Source organism: Candoia aspera, chromosome 7 (assembly GCF_035149785.1).
Source record: "Candoia aspera isolate rCanAsp1 chromosome 7, rCanAsp1.hap2, whole genome shotgun sequence".
NCBI classification, from domain to species: domain Eukaryota; kingdom Metazoa; phylum Chordata; class Lepidosauria; order Squamata; family Boidae; genus Candoia; species Candoia aspera.
Genome location: NC_086159.1, coordinates 22046295 through 22072025, shown reverse-complemented (window position 1 = coordinate 22072025; position 25731 = coordinate 22046295). Strand labels below are relative to the sequence as shown.

The 25731-nt window shown below is 39.9% G+C and overlaps 1 protein-coding gene across 1 annotated transcript in view; it reads right to left on the bottom strand.

Annotated features, from left to right (window-relative positions):
* The window catches only part of TBXAS1 (thromboxane A synthase 1), a 269800-nt gene that overhangs the window by 13646 nt on the left and 230423 nt on the right, over nt 1-25731 (bottom strand). The gene's annotated exons all lie outside the window — the stretch shown is intronic.

Here is a 25731-nt window from a genome sequence, read left to right as displayed (position 1 = left end):
TTGCCCTGGCAGTGTTGGTGGGGGTGTTGTTCTCTTCTTGGTAGTTCCTGGATTAGGCTGTTGTTTAGAGGACTAGTCGCATTATCTCAAATCCCAGTATAAACAAATATTCCTAGCCATGTTAATACCTGTGATCCTCAGAAGAAAACATGAATTTAGCAAGCCCCTTTGTGATTGAGTTGCGACCTGATAGCTTTCTGCATATGCCGCACGGTTCCTGGAGTCTTTCCAGTAATTGTGGGCATGAGAAATGTTAACATAGTTTTTCTTCTGAGCATCACCTCCTCATTCTGCTCATGGTGATTGAGGAAGACACCAGCAGATTGGTCATGTCAATGACTCACGTACAGAACCTTGTCAGGCACTCACTGCACAAAATACGACTTAAAGCAAGGTCATAAGAGCTATGATTTGTGCCCACCCTACTGGAGCATCCGCCTTCACTTCTTTTACTCTCTATTTCAAGCCCCACAGGGCAGCCTGCCAATCTGTTTATGATTTCCCCTGAACAATGCCTTGTTTCTGATTGCATGGATAAACATACTTGGTTATTTCGCGGGCAGCTGGTTAGCTCTAATTACATTGTTACTCCATCAGAGCCATGGAAACCTTTGCCACCCGAGGAGAAGAAAAGAGGTGTCTAATAAGGGCTATGCAAGAAACATCATTCTGATTTTGTTTACCCTCCTGGAGCAAACCTGTCCTGTTGCCTTTAATCCTGCTGATCACAATAAAGTACTTTCAGATTGAATGAAAAGGAAATAATGAAAAATTCATAATCCCCTATACCAAAGGAGAAAAAGCTGGCAAAAACATGGAAACTTCACAAAGCTTACAAAACACAGAAAAAGAGAGAGGCTGTTTTAGTCATCCAACTATTCTGAGATTCAACTAGTTTGGTGGAACTCAAAAATTCTCTACTCAAAAAAGTAGAGAATTTTTCTCTACTTTTCATAAATTCATCACAAATCCAGGGATATTCCTGGAGTAGTTGATACCTGAAAAATAATGGCTGATGAAGGCCTTTAGGAAGGGTGTAAAAAAAAAGTTGTATATAATCTGTGGAACTAACAAAAACATTACTCAAAAATACTACTGGAAATTAGTACCATTCTAGAACCTATAAAATGATTACAGCTATCCTTTCAAAGGTTAGCATTATTTTACATTCATAGTAGTTCTAACAGCTCAACATGTTTTGATTTGTATAGACAGAGCAGAACAGTGGAGTGTGTGATTTGTATAGAATGTACTTTGTAGACTTGCATGTCCATGCTGAAAATTCCTATTTCAAGTAACTTTAAGGCAACTGTACAGAGTTATCTTAACTGAAAGATTCCATCTCTTGCACTCCCTCTTCAAAATAATTATAGCCTCTTTGAGCACTATGGAAGAAGAAAGGCAGAAGTAAAATCAATCAATCTTGATCAGCCCACAGGTTCCCTAAATCAGAAGAAAGGAGTACTCCAACAAGTCCTCCTCCTTTCTGGCTTGATACATAAATAGTAAACATCCTACTGATGATGACTGCATATTATTTCTTTAGTGTTGTGAACACGAAGGAAAAAACCCAATGGGTTTTTCTTCTTTTTTTCTCTAGAGACCACACAAAATAAACAATTTCTGCTTGTGTGGGATTCTACTGTTAAAAGTTGAACAGCATTTTTAGGTTTGTTTACAAGGATAATGTTAGGAAAAAAAGGTATGTATGACAGTGTAACAGAATAACAAAGAGACAGATAGACGGACACACAGACCTATATACACATACTTCAGAGTAGTGGGTTCCAAGGCAGGGCATTAGTACTTGGAACACTATAAGCTTTTAAAAAGGGATAATCTCTTACATTCAAAATTTGAAAGTGACCTGTGAAAACAGAAAGTTGGAGATACATTTGTTGTCATAATTTGTGGTCACAATTAATTCCATTTAATACAAAAAAAAGAAATAAGGCAAGAGGTAAGAATTTCTTGCTGTCATCCATTACATTTCTTTCTTTTTTACTGTTCTTACTATTATCTGATGAGTGCTTCTTCCTCCCACTCTGGCACAGTAATTACCATCTTCTATTACCTTTGTCCAATCACTACAATATTATTACAAGAAGAATGACATAACTAAAATGGGAAGCAGTTTCCACTGTTTGTTTATGTATGTATGTAGGGGTGTGTGTGTGTGTGTGTATGTATAAAAACTGACTGCACTGAAGAGCCCTCGTTATGCATTTATCTGAATTAAGCATACCAAGAATATTCACTAAATCCTAGAGATGATCCTTGATTTATTATTTCTTTTGGAGTGGAAATATTCAATATTCTGCATTTATTATTTCTTTTGGAGTGAAAATATGCAATATTCTGGATCTCTGGGTGCGAATTTTTCATCTCCACCATCATATCTAGGGTTCTTGTTGAGAATGCCTTCTTGTTGTAAAATTTGATCGTATGTATATGGGATTAGGCATCTTTTTTCCTAAAACAATGAGGAGTTCAATGAGGAGTTGCAGGTGTCATCCTGGGTGGAGAGTTCAGAACTGAAGACCATATATCTGGAGGGTGCCCAGTTTGGGGAAGGTTGGTTTACAGGCACGAAATGGTCTATCAATTCAGGTTGATTATCAACAATTGGGTCCAGAATCTTGGTTGTTGGCAAGAGGCCTATGTGACTACTTTGCTCAATGACCACAATCCCAGCACTCCCAGTTGCAATCATTAAGTGATCTCCCAGGTCCTTAAGCGTTAAGCGGAGGGAGCAAAATTGCTGCCTGCCGAATGGTTCCCCTCCCTTCCATGCACAGGTGGGAAATCCTTGGTGGAACTGGAGGAACAAAGCAGAAATCTTCAGGTTTCGAGCTTCATTCCTGCGGCTCCACAAAGGGTTTCCCCTCCCCTCCATCCCCTGCACTTGCAACCTTCCCTGCTGGCTTCATTATTGACTTTCTGGGGAAGCCAGCAGACAAGATTGCAAATGGCAATCACATGATCATGGGGCGCTTGGCAACCAGTCATGAATGCAAGCTGGTTGCTGAGCACCCGAAATGTGGTCACGTGACTGTGGGAGGTGGGCGGGTGGCACAATGTTTCGCAATGACTGGAAGTGCTTTATGGGCCGTAAAGCACCCTTTCCAAGGCTGTTGTTGCTTTGAATGGTCATTAAGTGATGGGTTGTTAAGCAAGGACTACCTATAGCTACAGGTGTGATGATAAAATAGAAACTCTGTATTTAAAAAAGATCTGTACTAAACATCGATAATTTCTTTGTCCTGCAAGTGGATAACTTAGTTGATATCTGGTTGGCCACAGTGAGAAAAAGGATGGGGGACACAATGAATCTTTGGTCTAATCCCACACGCATTTTCTTAATTAGATTCTCAATCACTTCAATTAAAGCAAAGTGAGAAGCCTATGGAGGGAAATGGAGATAACAGAAGAAGATCCATGTACATGTCCTAGTTCCTACACTGCAACAATTCAGAACATGGGAGGCAGTGTTTGAGGAGCAGAGGCCATAACTCCTCCTGATTTCTGAAGGACTTCAGAAAGTCATAGTTATGGGATCTCTGAGGGAATAGAGCAAATTTTTGGCTCATTTTTGGTGTTCTGGGGTTTTAAAAATGGGATTAAGAATGGGAAGTCTCTGGGAGGCAAAATGCTTCCATTCCCTACCCTTAAATCCTTTCCCCAAGCTCCCAGAGACCTTCCTATCTTTAGTTTTAGAAGAGAAATCCCAACGACAAAATTCTGCTATTTTGCCACTAAACATCAGTGGTGCGATCAAGCCTGCTCACCCTTGTTTTAGATTTCTGGAATAGATGGATTCTGGTGGCAGAAAGCCTTAAATTATCAAAAGCTTTTATCACATAGGACCTGAACTGCCCTCAGAATACTATAGGCCAATCATCTCCAACCTTTCAAATTCAAGTTCCATCTTCAATCACCCCTTGCAACATGGGACTCCTTTTACTTTTTCAACGTTTTTGTGTTGTTTTGTTAAATCAACCAGACCAAAGACAGGACAGCCAGAACTATGGTTCAGTTTAACAAAAGAATATGACACTTTTATATGCTCTGATGTACCAGGAAAATCTGCACCTTCTGAAATTTCCTATTACAATTATCAAAGGTGTAGGATTCCTTTACTCTATTTTCGTATTTCTCTTTCAGGAAAAGGGGAAATGTTGCAAATGGGGATGTCCTTTTATCTACTTACAAGTGATCCACCTGGAGGTTCCAACTTACCATCTGAAGAATAGCAATATAGGTTAGCTTCGGTTATCTAAAATGGTTGGACTTTCATACTATCCAGCCAATGGCCATCCTGGCTGGGTAATTATAGGAGCTGAAGTTCAAGATTTCCGAATTGCAGAACTCAACTATAAATAATTACTTTGAAAATACTGCATTTATGTATCCAGCATGGATTCTATGTTCAGCACAAGGGAAGCCCATACAACCTAAAGAGACACTGAACATTTAAGAGGAACAGTTCATTCCACTATAAGGTATTACTGCATAATTTGGCTTAATTGATTTTATATATACTGCATTAACCAAAAAAAACCTCTCTGGCCTTTTTTATAATATAATTTTATTAAAGTTTTAAAAATTAAAATTAACCTTTGTTTAAAAATGTAGTTATTAGTAGTTTGTAATTAATAGGAATGTAATTATATAACTATATTGAAAGGTGAAAGGTTCCCTGTGCAAGCACCGAGTCACATCTGACCCTTTGGGGGGATGTCGCTTTCGTGACATTTTCTTGGCAGACTATAGAGCGGGGTGGTTTGCCATTGCCTTCCCCAGTCGTCACCTTCCCCAGCAAGCTGGATACTCATTTTACCGACCTCAGAAGGGTGGAAGGCTGAGTCGACCTGAGCCGGCTACCCAGAGAGATCCAGCTTCCGCTGGGATCGAACTCGGGTCCTGGGGAGAATTCGGTTGCAATACTGCCACCTACCACTCTGCGCCACACGAGGCTCTATAATAACTGTATTACTATTGTTTGTTGTTTATTCGTTTAGTCGCTTCTGACTCTTCGTGACTTCATGGACCAGCCCACGCCAGAGCTTCCTGTTGGTCGTCGACACCCCCAGCTCCCCCAGGGACGAATCCGTCACCTCTAGAATATCATCCATCCACCTTGCCCTTGGTCGGCCCCTCTTCTTTTTGCCCTCCACTCTCCCTAGCATCAGCATCTTCTCCAGGGTGTCCTGTCTTCTCATTATGTGGCCAAAGTATTTCAGTTTTGCCTTTAATATCGTTCCCTCAAGCGAGCAGTCTGGCTTTATTTCCTGGAGGATGGACTTCTTCTTGCAGTCCAAGGCACTCTCAGAATTTTCCTCCAACACCACAGTTCAAAAGCATCGATCTTCCTTCTCTCAGCCTTCCTTATGGTCCACTCTCACAGCCATATGTTACTATGGGGAACACCATTGCTTTAACTATGCGGACCTTTGTTGTCAGTGTGATGTCTCTGCTCTTCACTATTTTATCGAGATTGGTCATTGCTCTTCTCCCAAGGATTAAGCATCTTCTGATTTCCTGACTGCAGTCAGCATCTGCAGTAATCTTCGCACCTAGAAATACAAAGTCTGTCACTACCTCTATGTTTTCTCCCTCTATTTGCCAGTTATCAATCAAGCTGGTTGCCATAATCTTGGTTTTTTTGAGGTTTAGCTGCAGGCCAGCTTTTGCACTTTCTTCTTTCACCTTCATCATAAGGCTCCTCAGTTCCTCTTCGCTTTCAGCCATCAAAGTGGTATCATCTGCATATCTGAGATTGTTAATGTTTCCTCCAGCGATTTTAACTCCAGCCTTGGATTGCTCAAGGCCAGCATGTCGCATGATGTGTTCTGCGTACAAGTTGAATAGGTAGGGTGAGAGTATACAGCCCTGCCGTACTCCTTTCCCAATCTTAAACCAGTCCGTTGTTCCGTGGTCTGTTCTTACTGTTGCTACTTGGTCGTTATACAGATTCTTCAGGAGGCATACAAGATGACTTGGTATCCCCATACCACTAAGAACTTGCCACAATTTGTTCTGGTCCACACAGTCAAAGGCTTTAGAATAGTCAATAAAACAGAAATAGATGTTTTTCTGAAACTCCCTGGCTTTTTCCATTATCCAGCGGATATTGGCAATTTGGTCCCTAGTTCCTCACCTTTAAAACAAATCTAACCTATTACATAAAAAGAGTTATATAGCTATAAAAGAAAGAAAAGGGGGGAAAAAACCTTAAAACACCTAATGTAAAAAAGAAGGAAAAAGGCAACCCCCAAGAAAATGAAAACAATGAAAATTTTAAAAATCCAACTAAACAAAATTTTTAAAACCCACACTTAAAAGTATATCTAAGTTTAACTCTATATAGAAAATACAATTAAAAGAAGTAAATATATATATATATATATATATATATATATATATATATATATATATATCAGGGTATTAAAGTTATATAGATTCCTTCAATTTCAATATTAGAATACAATTTTAAACAATTAACTAATCCCAGGCTATGTGGAATCACATGGCTGGACTTTCCTCTCCTTTGATATACACTTAATTCAAAAGTGGTTAAAAAATTGATTAACCCAATTTTTAGATTCTGGGACACAAGGATTCTTGCATGAGTACATTATCATCTATTTTTTATTTAGAGTAAGCCTGATATATCTAAAATTCTTTATAGATTGAAAGTGTCCGGGTTCTTGGAATATAGTTTCATAAAATATTAAGATCTTAACCCTTAACTGCTTTCCAAGAACCTGGTTCACCACAAGAATTTTACTAACCAATATAGGATTACAAGTGGAGATGTCCATAGTTCCTTCAAATTTATTACCTCCGCAGCCTAGAAAGGATGAGGGACAAGTCTTCTTAAACATTCTTTGAGGGGTCCAATAAAGCATAAAGGGGGGTGGGTTTTTTTTGGTTGAAATAGGTGAGTTTTTATGTCATAGAAAGCATATCTAATAATCCTTAAAACCTGATGCCATTGAATGGATAACACAGGATATTTCAGTTCTCTCTTATCTTGTTGAGATAAAGACTGTGATGTTTGTTCCTGCTGTCAGGCCAAAACACCCACATGTGCTGTCCAGGGCAAGAGATAGATTATGGATTTGGAGCAATAATTTCTTATGTCCCTGAAGTTTAAGTGCATGGTAATATCAATGACACCTAACAATATCAGTGACACCTAACTCAGCCTTGGCACCTCACAGCTTTAACATCTGCCTGGGGGGAAGATTCTTGCTTCTTTTATTCTCACACCTCCTTTAAAAAAAAAAAATTAAACATCACGCCTGATGAATTGTTCTGAAGAACTTGAAAACTTAACACAATTTTTTGTATTATTTTAGTTGGCATCACCTAACAATTAAAGCTCTTTTCCCACGTGGACCAACAGAGCTATGATTGCTTTTAATAATAGTAGCAGTAGTAACCTACCAGGGAACGGTTGGGTTAAGTAGCCTCTGATTTTGTTTCACCATCATTTCTCTACCCCCTACCTTTTGAGATACACTTCAGCAATTCTGGATCGGCTTCTAATCTTAAAAGAAAAAAAATCACCAAAGAACAAAGTCTGCTGTCTCTTTCTTAAGGGAGGATTTTTTTTTTTTTACTCTTGACCCCATGAGGCTTGCTTCACAATGAACAGTCACTGGGAAGAAAATAAATAATGGGAGGATATAGAATGTGTTGTTGTGATCTCTTGGAGGAAAAAGAAAAGAATACAAAAATGTCCCCAGAGATGAATGGATGAAGGGGCTTTGGAGGTTTAAAAGGGCTGTTTGTTTTTAAAATTTGTTTATTGTGCCATTGCCTCTTGAATGGGATTGCAAATCAAAATTAACTTTTCCTTTCATCCTCATTATTAGAAGCCTCGGGTAGAGAGGAAGACTTAAATATTATAAATCAATTCATAAATAGAAACAGCACATAGCAAGCAGACAAGAGCCTTCAGCAGTATGTAATAAGGTCTACAAGTAGAATGCCATTATTATAATCTCTGAATGGAAGACAGCCCCTGTGGGTCATATGAAAGTAGCTCTTGGTAGCATACCAGTTTAAGTGCTGGATTAGCAGTGGATAGATCTAGGGCCATGTCCCACATTAGTCACAAGACTCAATGGGTGGCTAGGGGATAGCTGCTATTGTTCCACTTAATCTACACTGAAAGGTTGTAGTGAGGATTTTATTTTTTTGGTGCCTTCGACTCAATGTTGACTTCTGCCAACTGCATGGACAAGTCCCTGCAGTTCTCATGGCACTATTTCAGAAGTGGTTTGCCATAGCCCACTTCCTAGGGCTGAGAGGGTGTGACTGGCCAAAGGTCTCCCAGCTAGCTTTGTGCTTAAGGCGGGACTGGAACTCACAGTCTCCCAGTTTCTAGCCTGGTGCCCTAACCACTACACCAAACTAGCTTTCGGTGAGGATATATTTAGCCATTTATGAAATATATGCAGCTTTGAGCTTCTACAGGAAAGGAGATGTAAATGTAAAGAATACCTCTGTGGCTACATACCAAATAGCAAGTTTTGGGGTAAGTAACATGCACAGCACAGAAAAGGAATAAGACAACAAACTAAAGAAATTCAGCCATGGAAGGCACCAATAAAATTAAAATTAGTTATAGGGAAACAAAAGAAAAAGAAAAGGAAATGCAGCTAAATCTAGGTTACAGTAACATCATTCGTTTTCCCTCTTCATGTCTTTCCATCCTTTTGCACCTTGCTTCTACCATGCCCATACACGACTCCAAACATTGGGGTTTTTTGTGCGTGTTTTTAAATTCTCATCTTTTTCTTTCTGAGGATTTCATCAGTTCTAGCCAACCACAATTTTCTTGGTCTTTCCTTTTCTCTCAGCCCATTCACTCTTCCGTCATAGATCTGTTTTGTAATTCAATCTCCATTCATTCTATCTCGCAAATCCATTTCAACATACATCTTTTGTATAGGTTCTCTCTATTGTATTCAATCAATATTCACAGAACATCCATTCATTCTTTAATCTCTCTCTTCTTGTTTTACCACACACGTTTCTTAAATACCCCATTTCTACTGCATTTATTTATTTATTTGGGCTTCTATGCTGTTTGATGTATTTTATATTTCTCCTGACATTCCCAACAGTCACATCCAGGTAACAAAGAAGGCAGAAGCATATCTAGCCATTTTTACTTCTTTTGATTGAAATTCACACAATACCCACAACCTTGCTGGCACCATTTATACATCTTAAAATTTCTCTATCCATTTTGCCAACATTCTGTCAGGATTAAAAAAAACCTCTTCTATTTGACTTTTTCACCATTTATATATAATTTACAATTGTTCGCTCCATTTTTTTGGTTTTGATACATTGATTTTCAGATCCATACACCTTGTTACATCATACAATCTAGCATCAGCTGCAAAGATTTGGGTTCTCAGTCAAAAACAAAGCATTGCCTGCATACAGAAATTCATATCCCCAGCCAACACTTCTCTAACGTCACCACAAACATTATTTATACATCTGTCATAATATGTATTATACATACACACACAAACACAACTCAAGGGCACAGCACACAATCTTGTTTTATATTCTGATAAATGTTGAAACATTCACTAAGCATTCATTTGATTCTCAGGCATGTTTTACTTCCATTATGTACTGCTCTTATATTTAACAACCAACCTGCTATTTCATAATTGTACAAAACATTCTATAATCAAAGCCTATTCAATTTATTGTATGCCTTCTCTAAATTCAACAAATGCACAGTGAACTTCCTTTGTAAATAATGAATAAATAGATTGTGTACATTATTGGCAAAGAGGCATATTACTACAAATAAGGAAGACTAGGTTGCAGTGCCAAATTATCAGTCATTCGTCTATCACTATTTTGCCAGTGCAACAAGTTGCAAAGTCACAGACATACTGAATGACTTTTTTCAACTCTTAATCATCTTTAAAAATCAAGAAGTCATCAAATTAGAGGCACAGGACGGTAATACAAAAGATTTATGACAAATACCTAAAGTGCTGAAGATAGAGTTTAGGACACACTGAAGGCATTATGAAAAAAAAATCAAAAATATATATAAAATTATCAAATCCTCCTCCCCCCCCTATCCAAATTCCAAAAAACAGCCTCATTCATCATCTGGACCTCATAAAAGCCAGAAATGTTGGCTTCATTATGAGTGGCTGGTTCAGTATGAAACCAGAGAAATGCAACATAAATCCTTGGAGACCTGATGCATAAAGATAATGGGAAGTTTACATCTAAATAAGTTCCTTGCATTGATGAGGAACAAGACCGTATTTTCTTATTCATTAACCTTCTCACCTACAACATATAGTGTGTTATCACATTCAGAGAATGTGTACTCACACTACAAAACCTTCCTACTGCATTCTTTGCTCATTAAAGAAACAGCTCCTCCAACTCTGCCCTTGTTTTCACACAAGGAGGCCCAGTTATTGGGTGTGTGCTGAATTTTTACCATACCACTCATCCTATTGAGTTGGCCCTGCTATGTTTGCCTTCTGTGGGACCTGCTCTTTCTGATTTGCAAGGCTATGCTGACTTCTGAAATTGTGAATGCTCTGCAGTTTCAGAAGCTGAGCTCTTAGGAGTGACAATGAAAAATGATGAATAAATAAACATGAGGAAGGCAACTTGCTAAAGGGGCTTATTTAATCTCCATCCTTGAAGCAAGGAAGAAATAAGATTCTCCTCACAGAGAAGAAAATCCCACAGTCTAGAGATCTTCACTGGCAGTGACAGACTGATGAATTCTGATGGTGGAATGAAGGACATTCCCACTGGGGTCCCGAATCATCATCATCATCTCTGTTAACAGCTGAGTTAGTTTATTCTCAATTTGTTTCTGGATCAGCTGTGCTAAATCCAAAACTGCAGTGAAGCCAGTTTTCTGATACATCCAAAATTCCATCAGAGTTTAGTTTTCCATTCCCTCACTGTTGGGAATTCTGGCCCCTACATAACCCCTCACAATAAAAGTTCAGCTTCCATACTTTCATGCTAGCATTTCAGCAGTTGTTTCAACTGAGCAGAGGACTATACTTTGGCGTGTTTTCAGCCCCACCATAGCCATCCTTCAGATTTTTTACAAATTACAAAACAAATGAAAACAGCATGAACCAAGAGCATAGAGGGAACGGGGTACTAAATAAGATAGTTCACATATAATTTGGGAAATAAGTACTTTCAAAGCTGTTAAATATTACTGGTTATTAGGCATAAAAATTTCCCAAGAACTGGATTTAACGACATGTACGTGCGGTATACTGAGTAGAACTGCTGTAGGTTTAATGCACCTATTGTGATGCTTCTTATTTTCTGTAGTGAAAAATTCCACTGCTATGAAGCAGTAGACTGAGGGAGCTTCAGGGGTTGGGTGGATTTCCCACACTTGCACTAAAGAAGAAATCTACTACTGTTGCTTTTTATGTGCAGGACTAAAGCAAGTTTTAAAAAGCTGAAAATATGTCAGCAGAACAGGCAGGAAGACATTTTTTAAGGAAAGCCATACAAAAGTACTTAGCACATATCATATCCATTTGGTTTCGGTGAGAGTTGTAGGAATTCAAAAGCTTAGAAAATTAATTTCATATAAAGATATTACAATATTACAATATCTTCACAACCTGGAGGATTGATACAGGATTAAACTCTGTAATTTAGGGAACACAATTGAGAATGTTAATTTTTTAATGCACACATAGACACACACAAAAAATTGTTCTGTTAAAAAAAACACCTACCTACTTCCACTTGGTAGTGATTCAAGGGTGCAACCTTATCTATTTTTAGAGCATCATAAATAACATACCATTAAAATATGATGCAGAGGGATAATGTGTAGCAGTTTGTGTTTCCCGTACTAGGACTCAGGAACCCTTCTTCTGTATCTATTTTCTTTTACTATTTAGAATAATTTTAATTATTCTTCCTGGCAAAAAACCAACTCTGATTATTAAATAAAAAAAGAAAATGAGAATTGTCTGAGCCCATTTAAATTTCCTGCTCTAAATGACATTTAGCTAAATTACACAAGAAAGAAAGAAAGAAAGAAAGAAAGAAAGAAAGAAAGAAAGAAAGAAAGAAAGAAAGAAAGAAAGAAAGAAAGAAAGAAAGAAAGAAAGAATCTACCAGTAATACTACAATTATGCCAGGTACAAACCATGATTAACTGTATTAAGGGCTCATTTGTTAAGAAAACTGATGACTCAAACAGTAAACAAAATGAGAAGCTTGAGAGACTCTAAAACAGGAAGGCAAGAGGAAGGAAAACTAATGTTCAACAAACATAGTAACTTAACCCTAAAACAATCCAGAAATACCTTGTTGCTACTTAACTGCTTGATTTTCCATGGATCTAAAGGAGAATTTACAGGATATATTCTTTAAACAACAGTCCATAGGTCACTGAGAGGGAAAAGTAAATTCCACAGAAGCCCATGCATTGCTCCATATTCTGTCTGTAGCTCAAGACTAACCCAATAAGGAGACTAAAATTTTAGAACACCCAATTTTGGAACATCTGTGGAAAATCTGTTAAGCATTTGTATACAGGAGAGTGTCAGTTAGCAATCTGTTTTTGCTATAAGGATGCTTTTGAACTAGGTGTTTGCCTAGCTTTTGTAGAAAAAGCGCATTGTCATGGTACGCCCTCACATAAATTGCTCTTAGGCCTTAGTGCAAGTTCTTTAAATGGTATCAGAAGAGAAACATGGCTCCTCCTATCTAGACAAAGATTATCTATGAAAGAATATCAGGAAAGAAAGCACTGTAATACACAACTGGTAAGATCATACGGTGCTGGGGCACCAAGAAAAGGATATTGCTGTCCTTGGTCTAAGGTCTCATTGTAACAACTTGCATAAGGATTGAAGCTAATGAGGCAAGAAAGCTGTTTTATAAACAAGAGACAGATGGCAGAGAGCTTCAAGGCTGAGAAGGGGAACTTAAAAAGGAGGGAGGCCCAGGGTTTGGACCTTGAGACTGATATACATATTAGATGCTATGAGACACAAAACTTTTTATGTATGGCTTTCTAATTTTCTAACTGTTTTTCTAACCTACTTGCGTCTTCCTGGAAACATGGTTTTGAAAAGAAGAGTTTTCTAGCTATCCCTGGTACAAAACCTTGATAGTGTGTACATGTTTTCCCCCCTTGGTTCTGCAAGAGGCAATCTGAATCTAGACTAAAGCAAGGCATGAGAGGAAAGGGTTAGATCCCCCTTTATCTTGCCCCAACATTTGGAAAAAGAAAGTGATGAGAAATCCAAACTTGCATCAACTACTAAGTCAGGGTCCCGTTTCAACACATCCTGTGACATGTATTTTATGAAGAAGTAATTGAGTTTATTTGTCCTCAGTCAACTGATAACTAGTTTCACTGGATGACTCCAAGTTGAAGTCTTATAATAAGGGAAAATCTAGTTTCTTTACCCTAGGACCAACATCTCTTACCCATGTATTGTAAAAGGTTGAGGTAATTTGTCATAATATACAGCAGCAATAGGTCCCAAAATGCTTGGTAGCAATTGCTATTCTGGGAATGTGGTAACTAAAATGGCCTGCAGTTTGTAAACTTAGCTTTCTAGTGTGGTCCCACCAGTAATGAACCCCTCTGAGAGATTTTGACTACTACTGAATTTTTCTATATTCTCTGAACTATCTTTATTTTCTATTTTGCTTAATTAAAAAAGCTGCAAATACTTTTTCTAGCATCTACCTTCTCAGACTGGAAATGATATTTTCTGTGTAAGGTTTCCAATCGCTCACAATTGTCTTGAGGGATCTGGGTCCTAAGCCCAAGATTAGACAAGATGCCATATTTAATTTTGTAACTACAGCTACATTTCTTCCAGACAAATGATTAAGTATTTAAGAATGAGTTGTTACATAGCTTATTTATTTAATAATTCCTTAAGTCTCTTTTGATTAAAAAAAATCAACCCTGATATTAGGCTAGCTAACATCCAAAACCCTTTTGCTACTTGGCACATAATACCAATACAAAAACTGCATGATGGCCAGTCACTGAACAAAAGCTATGGATGGTTGTTGTTTTTTCCTTTCACATCACTCTACTGTGTAAGCATTTACAGGAAAAATAAACATGTACTGAATTGGAATTTAAATCTTTATAGAGGAGTCATATTGCCAGCAATGCAAATAGGAAGGCTTGGGCTGCTAAAACTAAAAAGTAGAGACAATTTTTATCTTACTTTTATTTCAGTAAACTAAGCTTACTTATTCCTAACTTTTCATAAAACAAGGATCCCTAATAAACATTAAGAAAAGATGGTTCCACTAAGTTTAAGAGGGAAAATTTATATTTCTGCACCTAATCCTGGAACAGGCACAGCTGCTTTACAGCACGGCAGACAGGTGTTATGTCTGTGCTTATTTGGATGCTGTTCCATAATCCTATCTAATACATGTGTAGAAAATAGCCATATTAACCATCATTAATTTCAGGCCGGGATATGGGATGGAGACAGCATTGGTCGCACTTATGGATGATCTCTGGAGGGAGCGGGATGGAGGGAGTGCATCCATCCTGGCTCTCTTGGACCTCTCAGCAGCTTTCAATACCATCGACCATGGTATCCTTTTGGGGTGGCTCAGGGGGTTGGGCGTGGGCAGCGTAGTTTTGTGCTGGTTCACCTCCTTCCTCCAGAGCTGTTCCCAGTCGGTGGTGATAGGAGAGGAGAGATCCGACCCTCGACCCCTCCATTGTGGGGTGCTACAGGGTTCGGTTCTCTCTCCTCTCCTATTCAACATCTACATGAAACTGCTGGGTGAGATCATCCATCACCATTGGATGAGGTATCATCAATATGCTGATGATACCCAGTTATATATCTCCATCCCGGGTGAAGTAAGTGATGCGGTTTCCACCCTCTTCAAGTGCCTGGGAGCTGTGGGGGTCTGGATGGGGAACAACAGGCTTCAACTGAACCCTGGTAAGACAGAGTGGCTGTGGATTGATAGCCCCTCGGTTTCCAGGAAGTTGTCATCTTTGGTTCTGAATGGGGTAGCACTGCCCCATTCGGAACCAGTGCAGAACCTGGAGGTCCTCCTGGACTCGCAACTCCTGCTTAAAGAGCAGGTGGAAGTCACGGCCAGGAGGTCCTTTGCACATCTTCGGGTGGTGTGCCAGCTTGGCCCATTCCTGGATCCAAACAGTCACTCATGCCCTTGTCATCTCCCACATAGACTATTGCAATACACTCTACATGGGGCTACCCTTGAAGAGTATCAGGAAGCTTCAGCTGGTCCAGAATGTGGCTGTGCAGACAGTTATTGGTGCTGTAAAATTGGCACATGTGACACCACTGTTACGCAAGCTGCATTGGGTACCAGTTTGCTGCCGGGTCCAATTCAAGGTGTTATCGTCACCTTTAAAGCACTACATGGCATGCGACCAGGATGAGGGACCGTCTCATCCCCATGACATCGACCCACCCACCCAGTTAGGCAGAGAAGACATGCTACAGACCCCATCAGCAAAGGAATTTCATCTAGAGGGGTCCAGGAGGCGGGCCTTCGCAGCAGTGGAGCCCGCCCTTTGGAATATCTTGCCCCGGGAGTTGAGACAGGTTTCCTTGCTCCCAGACTTCCGGAAGAAATTGAAGACCTGGTTCTGCCACCTTGCTTGGAATGGGGAGGGTGACAGCTCCACCTGGGGGTGGTTGGCGCCATAGCACCCCCTATTGATTGTGATTTCATCTCCTCTTGGATTTTATATTTATTAACTTATTTATGTTTTTAGACTGTAACTTAGATTTATATGTTTTTATTATTACTTTTATTGTAAATCGCCCAGAGTCCCCTGTTGGGGGAGATGGGTGGTGATATAAATTTAAATAATAAATAAATAATTTTTAATTTAATGTAAACAAAATTTAATGGGGTTATTTTTAATGTTCATCCTGGCCTTTCCAACCCACCCCACTTTCTGGACTGTGGACTCTGATATGTCACTCAAAGGCCTTGTGCAGCCCTTGGCCTGGAAAATGTTGCACACCCGTTCCCCATTCATACCTTGTTTTCCCCTGCTCTGCATCAGGTTCAATGACTCTCAACAAGAAGCAGAAGATCTCAGCCATTCTAAGAGAACCCTTTTCTGCAGTACCTAGCTATTTTCCATTCCCCTGTCTTTCTAAAAATCACAGTCCTGCTACAAGATTGCACTCAAAAATTCTCCATCACTTTTGACTGGCGACCTGCATTATCAGAACTTCCCAATCTGATGCCAACAACCAGACATGCAGGGTGCATTATATGAATACATCCTAATGCATAAAATCAAAATCCTAATGCAGAAAATCAAATGCATATTGGTTTAGATGTTCCATTTGCCAATTAAAATAAGAAAAAACTAGGAAATCAACTGTGTGATCCAATGAACTATACTGGATTTTACCAGCATAGACAATAAATCAAGATTGGTTATATAATTGATGTAAGATTGTGTGATAGATTAGTGTGACCATTTATAGAGGCAGATATACTGAGTAGGTGGGCCATAAAGCAGGTTTTCATTTTTACTTCTCTCCATGATTAGCGTCCTGCCATATGTAAACAGACTCACTGGGCCAGGTATATCACAACAGGATCCTGCATATCTTAGTGTAATACACAAACAGATGAACACTGGTAGTCCTCGCTTAACAACCACAACTGGGACTGGAAGTTCAGTTGCTAAGTGATGAAGTCATTAAGCAAGGCATCATGTGACCAAACCCGATTTTACAACCATTTTTACCACAGTCATTAAGCAAATCACGTGGGCATTAAGTGAATCAATGGTTCCCAATTGATTTGGCTTGTCGGAAGCTGGCTGGGAAGATCGCAAATCGCAATCACATGACCACAGGATGCTGCAACTGGTTATAAATGTGAGCCAGTTGCCAAGCATCCAAATCACGATCGTGTGGCTGTGGGGGGTGGTATGACGGTCATAACTTTGAGGATGGGTTATAACAAACTTTTTTAGTCCCGTCATATCTGCAAACCATAATTAAATGAAAGGTCATTAAACAAGGACTACCTGTAGCACCAAATATTACACAGGATCCAATTTCCCAAAAGTAAAAAATCTGAAACAGCCTTCCCCAGTCAGGAACTTTCCAGATATGTCATGATGGGATCACAACTGCCAGAATCCCATTAGCATGTTGGCTGAGATTTGGGAGAATTATGGTCCCACTTCTGGAAGACACCAGGTTGAGAGTGTGGACAGTTAACATCCCAAGTAATTGAAAACCAGCCCAGTAAAATGTAAGATATGGAAAAAATGGAAGGTTGTTGGAAGGAAGGAAGGAAGGAAGGAAGGAAGGAAGGAAGGAAGGAAGGAAGGAAGGAAGGAAGGAAGGAAGGAGTTGCAACCTGCTAAATGATTGAAATCAAGACTCTTTACAGCTTTTGAACATTGGATGAAAGAGCTGAAGAATGAAGGCAGGCAGAAAATTATGGGGAGCATTTTGTTTGTGCAAAAGCAAGAGCCCATCCTCTGCTAATATAAACAGTCCTCTTTGCTGAAACAGCAAGCAGGGAGCTTGCTGGAATGTCTGCTTTCATTTCACAAAGGAATTAAAAGGTCATTGGCACCAATCTTTGAACAGGCGGCTGACTGCTTGTCTAGGCTGCTAAGACAAGGGCCTGGCGGTGCCAGTGGCTTTTCTTTTCCTTCCCTTTTGTTTCCCCCTCTTCTCCCCTTGGGTTTTTTTTTCTTTTTTTCCCTAATGATAAACTCAATTTGGGCCTGTGACCATTTAATCCGGAAGCCAGAATCACTCAAACTCCTCGAGGCCACAAGTACAAACAGCCCAGCAAGCATGTTTGCCCATTTGCTGCAGTGCATTTTTAAAACTGTAATCACATGGAGTGTGGTTAATAACTGGACTTCTGAAAACAACTGTGAATAATGTTTCTAACACTGGGAATTGGGTATCCTTCAAAATATTTTTTTCACATGAACAGATTCCTAGTACACATTTACATATATATACACACACCTTTCCCTTTTCACCGTTCCCCTGGGGGTGCTGTCCAAGTGCAAGTCCACAGGTCTTTGGACTTAAAAAAATCACTGGAGAGTGAAGGTCAAATGGAGCTTAAGTGGAAGCAAAGGGTACCTCCGGCTACTTCCTCAGATGGCTGGATTCACTGGACATGCTAAGCCAAAACCAACCAAACCATACTGAGACTTAGCAACAGAACATAAAACTATCCCTAGTAAACCATGGTTTATGGTTTAATACAGTATTTCTCAACCTTGGCAACTTGAAGATGTATGGACTTCAACTCCCAGAATTCCCAAGCTGGCTGGGGAATTCTGGGAGTTGAAGTCCACACATCTTCAAGTTGCTAGGTTGAGAAACACTGGTTTAATATGATGGGTACTAATCTAGCCAGATGTGGTGTATTCAACAAACTAAAGTCAAGCAAAGAACAACTTAATGTGATGAACAAATCCAACCATATTTATCTCTACAGAGAAACAACCTTCACTCCCAGGGTGTCTTTCGCCAGTTCTCAATTTCCTCATAGAAATACTACGTTCTTTTACTATATTCACATGCCTGCTAAGTCGTAATGTGGTTTATTTGGTATGTTGTATAAATATTGTCACAGTGGCTTGGTTTAGCATGGATGTGAGCTACCCAACTTGACTCATTCAACAAGAAAATAACAACTTTGTGCATTTATTAAGAGTTATAGTCTGCCTTTCATTCAGGAGCTCAAGACAGCATACACAGTGCTTCCTCCCATTTTTCCCTACAACAGTCCTGCGAGTAGATTGGGCTGAGAGACTGATTACAAAGCCCAGAGTCCCCCAATAACCTTCCATGTCTGATGTTGGTGGACTAGAACCTGAATTTTCCTGATGCCAGTACAACAACTTAACCAATATATCACATATGAAACATAGCTTTCCTCTTTCCCAGGGTCATCCAAGAACCAGCAACATAAAATGAATACAAACACACCAACTATACTACTAATCCGAGATCACAGATTACACAGGTGTCCTCACCCAATTTATTTAAGAGCTGGACATAATTGCTGTATCTTCATTTGTGGTGCTTTAGTGTTTTGCTACAAAAATGAAAAGGGTGGACAATGAACTCAAAATAGTTATGTTCATACATGCTTCAGGAAACTCCAAATGAGCTAGAAATCCCCGACATGGGTCCAGCAAAGCATCAGTGTATCCAACTGATCTAAACTCTTTGGAACAGGCACTGCAAGGAACACCAGCAGGCATGCAGCATTTGCACTAGCATTATGGTGAAATCATCCAAATTTTAACTACACTCAGGACAAGATCTGTTCAAAGGAAAACAGGAATAGGTCTGGCAGTGTACCCACTGGATAGCCCTGTTCAAATCTAAAGCCAAGTCATGCTTTCAGAATATCATACGGTGCATTCAAGACTTGGGACTTCACCAGTTCAGAGGACTGTATATCTGAATGCTCACAGCATCACAACAGAAAAACAGACAACCAAAGCCAACATGCCAGCAAAAATGCCATTTGCCACATACACAGAAAACTAGCACTGCTCAAAACTTCCACTGATTTTTTTAGTAGAATTGTAAAAGGAGGAGGAAAGGAGAAAATGTAATTTACAAGGTGAGAGTAAGGTATTACCAACAATATCTTATGTGGGAGAAACCCAGTAAAGAATTAATGCAGGGGAATAAGGAAGATGGATTGGTGGGAAGCGTTAATGAAAGCCGTGCTTTTTTGCATCAGTTAATCTTGATACCTTTAAACTAACAAATACTCTGTTTTCAAACTTAAAACAATTCTAACTAAAGCACTGCCTATATGTATCACCTCGATTTGTGTGTAAGGTTGCGGAACAGGAACATATAAATCAGCTAGAAGTCACTTGAGGAAAACAAAGGACTAGATAAGGAAAAGGAAAAAAGAAAGGAGACAGCAGCAAGTTGATTAAAAATCAGAACGTTTTTTGTATGTGACTAATAGACTTTTTTCCTTGAAACAGCGTCTTTTTTTTCCATTTAATTTTCCTGTTCTGTCTTCTCAAATCAAGCATGATTCCTTTCTCAGAAAGGGATACAACATTCTCATCCAGGACATTAAAATCCAGTTTTGGTGCCTTGCTATTTTCATCTAAAGTAATGGAAATACAGAACCCAGGAACTGGTAAGTTAATGTCTGAGAAGGTGTGGAAAGCAGGGCTGAAAATGGTTTCCATTTGTTATGGGGAGGGAAAAAACATCAACTTTTCTTTCTTATTATTACCTGTTCTCAACTCCTCCGACAATCAAATCACTCCTGCAGTGCCTGTTTTCACTTCATGCATGCAGATTATATTACAGCAGCCTTGCAGCCTTGACTCTAAAGTCCAGCAAATTGCACTGTATTGATAATTAGAACTCCTGCTCAATGTAAAAGATTGGCTGCCTTATTTATTTGCTTATAACATTTATAGACTCTGGGCAGCTTACATAAAAGAATAAAGAAATTAAGTGATAAAAGCATAAACATAAATAACAAAACATCGTAAAAATGAATCTGTGTTGCGACTCCACATTCTAAATGCCCGGATCAAAAGTCAAGTCTTTGTTGCTTTACAGAATTACATAGGGGGCTATTAATTTCATGGGAAAGCACATTCCAAAGTCGGCAACAGAAAATTCTGCTTGTAGGCCCACTCTCCTTTTTACTCTTACACTGGAGATGGAATTGGGGAACTCAGAGAATCTTGTCTTGGTTGCAGATAAGATGGTAGATTCCCTCTGGAGAAGACAGTCTCTGGGCTAGTCTCAGTCTAAGCCATTTATAGGTAATAAATACTCCTTTTAATTGTACCCAGAAACACACCAGTAACCAATTAAGTTCCCACAGATAATAGCATTTGGCACCAGCTGCAGCTTACAGCCCCACAGAAAGCACACTGCAGTAATGCAGGAGAGAAGTAATGACTGTGTGAGTTAGCATCACTAAGTAGGGCTACAATTGGAGCACCAGCCAAAACTGGATGAAGGCCTTGCTGGCCATGGTCTCTATCTGTTGTTCTAGCAGCAGTCATGATAGCAGCACTTCCAAGTGATAGACTTGTTTCTTCAGAAGGACTGTAGCCCCATTTAGAGTTGAAGAATGGACCAACAGAAAACCTGAAGGCTTTGGAATGAACAACTCAGACTTACTGGAATTCAGCTTGATTCATCCTATCCTGTCAACCTCCAGAGAACAGGACAGAATATCTACTGCGTCTCCTGCCCAGTCTGAGCTGAAGGTATCTAACTGTGTAAATACACTCCAAAAAGATGGATGACCTCCCTCAATGGCTCCCTACATATGTTGAGTAGCATGGGGAGAGTGCTGAGCCTTGCAGAAACCCACAGTAGAGCAGCCAAAGATATGAGCACTCCTTCTCCACTAATGTTGAGAAACCACCCACTCAGGAAGGAGCAGAGCCTCTACATACAATGCCCCCAACTCCTAACCTTTGCAGAGAGCTAAGAAGGATACAGTAGTTGATGATACCAAACACCACTGACAATTCTAAAAGGATAAGAAAAGCCACACTTTTTCCATCCAGGACCTGTCAGAGGCCACCCACAAGAGTGACCTATGTGGTTTCCAGGTCCAAATTCTGACTGCCAGACATCTAGATTATCCACTGCTTTCAAGATCCTCTGTAGCTCTGCACAACTACCTTTTCTAAAACCTTCCCTAAAAGGGAAGGCTGGAGGCTGGGCATAAGTTGTCTAAGACTGTTAGATTGAGAGTACACAAACACATCTTGCACCTATCAATTTGTCAGGCGTGATCCCCTCCCACATTATCAACCATCCAACCATTCATCCCATCTCTTGCTGACTGAAGAACCAAGGTGGGGAAAAGATTCAGCTCACAGGTGGGTATACAGAGGACCATGTCCACACTCTCAGAATCTACAAATTGAAAGAAATACCAGATCACCAGGAACTACCTTTGCCCAGATACTTCAGCTGGTTCTGCCAAGGTGAAATAACCTGAATATGAGTGATTTTATCTGAGTGAAATGCTTAGCAAACTCATCACAAGAGGCTGAAGGACAATCTCCCATGACATCCTTCTCACACAAAGCATATGGGTCTTTCATGGACTATCATGTAGCAACAGTGCTACATGATAGTCTGCTGATTTAAGAAGCTAGCACCGCAAGCTTCTCCCTGTAACTTCAGGTACATTCATATCTACCCATCTGTGGAGCAGGGTGCCTGATGACAGCGGAGGTCTTGTGAAGGTGTGTCAAACCCACCTGTTTCCATCCTGAAGCTTTGCAGCTGCTAGAACACTTGAAATCTCAGTTAGAAGATGCTCCCTCCCTATCTTCCTCCAACTAGGTTTTGACGATGCATAACAAGTCTGCTTTCCCTTCCCCAAGCAAGTTGATGAGCATAATGGCTTTATTGCTATTCCTTAGGCTAGAAGGTGGTATCAGCACCAAACTGCTGATCTCCCTTCTCTGGAATGCCTACCATCGTATCTTTCCTACCCATCACTACCACAATCAGTCCCACATCTCCCGAAGAACCTCCTTGAGACACTTCAAAGTTTTCTTCAACCACAGATCTTCAATCTTCCCCCTCCCCTGAGTCTGGGTAGCCCTATTTCCCCAACCACTATTCCAATCTCCTCTCATCAAGACCATGTTCTCTTTGTACACCCACCCTGGCTGTCACCCAGACAGCAATGCTCTTATCACCTAACTTCGTTCTTCACCAGACAACCCAGTCATAAGTGTCACTTGGGAGCATAACAGGAAATGGGCTGGGAAAGTTGCTGGCTTGGAAAACCCCTCACCCAGCCATAACTAAACTGTACTGGCCTCTCTACGGCTTTACCCTCACTTTCCTCTGTTGATTTCCATGTCAAATTTTTAATTTTAAACCACGTGAATCTTTACATGTCATAAGCATTGACGGCACTAAATAATAACAATTAAATTATTAAATTATTTAAATAGCCATCAGAATAGTAAAGATCGCTTATGATTTGATCTTTTAAAACTGGAGATGCCAGGGATTGAATTTAGCACTTCCTGCACACAAAGCGCATGCTGTACTGCTGAGCTGGGTCTTCCTCTCTTGATGCAATGGGACGGTAAGCACAGAGCAGCATCAAACCCAGTGAAGGGCACAACTGAGCTTAATTAAAGCACACGGCTTTATTGTTCAAAAGGATACTTCATCTGCTAATTTTTTCACTGTAAACTATGAGAAAGCAAATGGAGGTGAAAGGGCACAAAAATGTGAAACTAAATTTTCAGGCATGTTTGCTGAAATGCCCCTCCCCCAAAGACCGTGACTGCTACTGTTAGCACAAATAACGATAATAATTTGATGGGGCAGATACCCCCAAGCTGAATCAATAAGTGTGGCATTTCACAGAAAGAGAAGAAGAAAGGAGGAGGAGGGAGCAACAGCAGGAAGCTCCTTCCTAAGCCGGAGATAATGAAATGCTTCTAACCAGGCCTGACTGCTGAATATTACAAGAGCTATCATCTTGGGTGGGTTGCATGGGGCTTTATTTTGTGCTTCCCTGCATGGAGTGAATGCTGTTCACAGTGGAGTTGCGGGAAACAGTCATTACTATTTATTCAGAGAGCAGTGAGTGACTGTTCTAAAAAAAGCATCAGACAGTAGCACCTGAAAAGGCTTGGGGTATTTTTCTTCCTCTAAATTATTATTAACAAACATTCCCTGACTCCACAGAAAAGGAAGAAAGATTGTTAGTTACAGGGCCTTTTTCAGTACTAAAAAAAGGGAGTCTAATAAACCTTTTGTCAATTTTTCCACTGCTTCTCTTGTTTGGGGTATTCAGAGCCATCAAACCAGCATTTCCTTCCACGGCCAGAACTAGGAAGCTGGGAAGACGAGTGAGAAGAGTTCTTTGCAATAGGAAAATCGAGCCATAGCATCTCAAAACAACAAGCAAGCAAACAAAAAACCCTAGCTTTGGAATAGTTTTAACCACCCCATATTTGAACTGAAAATAAATTAGCTTAGCTTCCCAATACAACTTATACTATGGAAGCAGAGAGATCCAGAACCACATTCAAACTAGGACAGAATCTTTATGTAGAAGTCCCCTATGATGCACTATCATTAGCACTGAGAAGGTTTTCAGAGACTTATTAGAGTTCTGGTCCTAATATGTTTGTGGCAGAATGCAGCTGCTGCCATTCTATCACCCAGTCATATACTCTTTTCTGGGGGTACAGGTAGTCCTCGCTTAACAACCATTCATTAGTGACAGTTCAGACTTACAACAGTACTGAAAAAAGAGACTTAAGACCAATCCTCACACTTACAGCTGTCGTGATCATGATTTGGGCACATGACATCCGGTTCACATTTATGATTGTCACAGCATCCCATGGTCACATGATCACCATTTTCAACCTTCCTGGCTGCTTTCTGGCAAACAAAATCAGCGTAGAACCGTGTCCGCAAAATGTCCGCAGTGATTCGCTTAATGACCACTGCAGAAAACGTTGTAAAATTGGGTCAGATTTGCTTAATGACCACTTCGCTTAGCAACCAAAATGCCAGTCTCAACTGTGGTCGTTAAGTGAGGACTACCTGTACTCTGATAAGTACAGAATGGGAAAATGGTAGATAAAGCTTTTCACAGTTAAACTTTCTTTGGGGGGGCGGGGAACAGAAAGGGGCTAGTGTGCTGGCATGAAGAGAGCTGGATAGGCTTGGAGATGACAGCTGTTGAACCATGATGGAATAGGCAGCTTTGGCTACTGAAAGCTTGCCACAGCAGGCTGGGAGAAGACTGCTGAAGTGTTCCAAAGTGGCCTGAAGACCAATGGTGAAAAAAAAAAAAGGATCAAAGCATTACAGGAATGGATAATCTGTTGTGGTACCATCTTCCGGAGGAAGATCAAAGAAGAAAATTTCCTGACAACTGGAGAGATTGTCATTCAAGCATAATTAATACCCCTTGCTTAACTCTAAGAGGAGAGGAGGATTTAGAAATAGCCACCAGCTATACACACATATAGACACAGACTGAAGCTTCTCATTAGAAGCAAAGATATAGTGACACTGATAGGAGTAGCAGTTAATATCACTGCTGCATTCTTACCTTTCATGGCTGATGCAGATAAAGGAAACAGAGGGAACACACTTTCAAGTGCCTTAACAGAGTAGTGCATAACTAGCCTTGCAACTGAAAATGAAACCCAGAGATTTACATACCTATCTCTGATGTTACAAATAAAAGAAGGGAAAAGTGTGCAGAAGCGTGTTGTGTGAACTGTCTGATCATTCCCCAAGAGCCCGTATCATGAAAATATCTAAAAAACACTATGTTGGGAAAGGCCAGGGTGGACAATAATGATAATGCAAAACTAGAATGATGCAAACAGAAATGAATAAAGTTTTGTAAATAAATAAAATAAAGTCAGAAGAGTTAAAAATGTCACAATTTTAAAAGCAAGAGAAAACAAGATGGACTTGGCCTGACACCTGTAAGAGAACAAAGAAGGTGTTTCATAATTAGTGTATATTCCCAGAAAAATTGTTTTCTTATAACTAATTTCCAAGGATGGAGCTATCTAAAGAGCCTGAACTGAGGAGCAGGCTTATGTAAAAGAAGGCAATTTCATCAGGATCCTGGTTCAGAATAAATATAGTTGCGATGAATAAA